Here is a 2704-nt window from a genome sequence, read left to right as displayed (position 1 = left end):
GTTGTGGCACATCCCCATAATCCCAGAACTCAGGAGGCTGAAGAAGGAGGATCGCTGCAAGTTGGGCTACATAGTGCGTTCAAAAACAATCCAGAATATTTTGCCAGAACCTGCTGCAAAAAAATAAAAAATAAAAAATGTCCTCATAGAAGTTGAGAGTGGAATGGTGATTTCCAGAGGCCAGGGCAATAAGGCCAAGGAGTGATGGGGGCAGGGGAAGTGTTGGTCTACAGGTGCCAAGCCGCAGTACCCAGGGTCAAGGAGTAGTTCTGGGTGAGTACAGATGAGAACTCTGTGTTCCTGAGCCAAGAGCTAGAGGAGAGGATTTTGCGAGTTTTCTTCATGCATAAATGGTAAATGGGGAGATGGGCAGGTTCAGCCCAACCAGAACACCACACAGTGCCTACGGGAGTCAGAATATCACATGGTACCCCAGTGATTTGCCTGATTTCTTGTTTCACAGAACAGTTAAAAATAAACTTAATTCAAATTTTAAAAATAATTCTGCTCTTAAATGCCCCTCCTTCGTCATCTCTTCTTGGTTATTAAGCAGCACTGTTGGGATTGTGTATCTGTCCCTTGATTTCCAATAGACATTTTCATTTGATGAAAATGAAAAGATGATGTGATCATTGTACTTACAGGAGAAGAGGCAATAAGCTGTTGTCTTGCTGGATCTTCAGTTACTCTTTCGCCCAGTACTTTGGGAGGAAATCTGAAGGATCATAAGCAGTACTTTTTTTATAAGTAATAGGTTTTGAGAATGTTCATAGTAAGTAGAGAAAAATATTTCCATGACTGATGGAAGAACATGAACTAGTCTTTTGTTTCAAATATGATCCATTAAGTGATCTACAAAAACAATCTACATAGCCGTTCATCAGATGAATGCATAGAGAACTCAGTATTTGGAAACAGTTGAGTACTACCCTGCCGTCAAGAAGGATAAGCTTGAGTCACTAGGAAAATGGATACATGCTGAGACCATGATGTGAAGTGAACTAAGTTAGACGCGTGAGCTTAAGTATCACATGATTTCTCTAATATGAGAAACCCATATTATATGAAAAAAAGCACAACATGAAAGATCAGATGATAGGAACTGGGGTGATAGATATTTTTCAAATGAGAAAGGAGACAAGAGATGGGAGGAGGGAAAAGGTGGCATGTAAACTGCAATTAAGATGTGTTTTGTGCGTGTACTGACTCCAGACCAGGAATGCAAACATGTTCTGTAATAAAAATTGCAAAATAGTAACGAAGCATTAGTGCAGCTCCATGAGGAAAGCTGTCAGCCCATCCTCTCCTTTACAGATGGAGCCCACCCTGCAGCCACCTCCACAGGAAAGCTTGGATGGTGACTCCACTCCCAGAATGCCGCAGCTCCTAGCAAGAAGCCACATGAGGGCACGGCAGGGGCAGAGCCTCAGAGAGGAGACTCAGGTGCTGGTGCCTGAGATCTGTGTTCCCCTCAAGAAGCAAGAAGCAGAAAGTGCAGCCTATCCAAGCAACCCACGTTAACAACACTCTACCTCCGCGTAAGTCCTCCTTTGATTTGCTGCTATGATGAGCCCCGCGGGCATTTGAGTTATATCTGTGTAACCGAGTAGGTGGGACGTTGGGCGCCGGGCACAGCCAAGAAGCCCAGGTATGTCCTGATTGTAGGTTGGTGGCTAATGGGTTTCAGTCTCTGTCTCTGTCTTTTCCAACTTCTCTCCCTTTATTTCTTCGTCTCCTTGTCTCTATGTCACTTTAGGCCCCAAACTCCAAGAATTTGGAGTCTCCCAATTCCCCAAAACAGTGACTATAAGTTCTCTCTGGCTGTGGTGGACTTTTTCACCACATATTTATAAACACAGTCACCTCTATCAGCTCATGTAGAGAAATTCTGTCTCCTGCCTCCCTTTGAGCCATCCCAAAAGTGAAATGACTAAAACCCAGTTCTTGCCACTGAATCCCCATCAAAGAGTAAGTCAGTCAAAAAGCCCAAGTGGACATTGGAGAAAGAGCTGTGGTTTATGAACAGGAGTGGCTATAGGTCATGCAGAACCCCTGCTGCCCAGTGAGGCTGAGCAACCATCCCAGGGAGGTCATGTTGCAGCCCAGTGCCAACTAGGAGACTGAGGTGGCCAAAGCAGGGACAAGTGTGCCACAAAACGGGATAATCGAGAGGAAGAGGATCAAATGCAAAAAAGGTTTTCCTCTTTCTCTCTCCTCACTCAGACCTTCCCTGCCACTTTCATTCCTTCCCTGCCACATTCATTTAAAAAACTGTCCCTTTAGACCAAATGGAAATTCTATCTATCTATCTATCTATCTATCTATCTATCTATCTATCTATCTATCCATCTATCCACCTGCTCAAAATGTTCAGTGGAAGGATACTCTGTAGCTAGAATGATCCAAGTCATTCACGAAAAGTCACTGGGTGAACAAATCGGTGTTTCCCGAATCCTCCTGCAACTTACCAAGACATTAGTCCACAGGAAGGCAAGAAAAGAACAAGTTGTGTCACACTTACAATAAAAATGGGGCTCTCTGAATTCTAACTTGAGACAGCTCATTGTAAACATTACTTTCCTTCCCATGTGCCATAGCCTATGCCCATTCTTCATTAAAAAATAGCTGTCAGAATACAAAGGATGATTTTATATGTGCATAGAAGTCTATAGAGAGGCATTTAGGGAAAACATTGAACAGAATA

Source organism: Octodon degus, unplaced genomic scaffold (assembly GCF_000260255.1).
Source record: "Octodon degus isolate 3935 unplaced genomic scaffold, OctDeg1.0 scaffold00016, whole genome shotgun sequence".
Lineage (NCBI taxonomy): Eukaryota > Metazoa > Chordata > Mammalia > Rodentia > Octodontidae > Octodon > Octodon degus.
The sequence above is the reverse complement of the archived record's forward strand: the minus strand, read 5'-3'. Positions refer to the sequence as shown.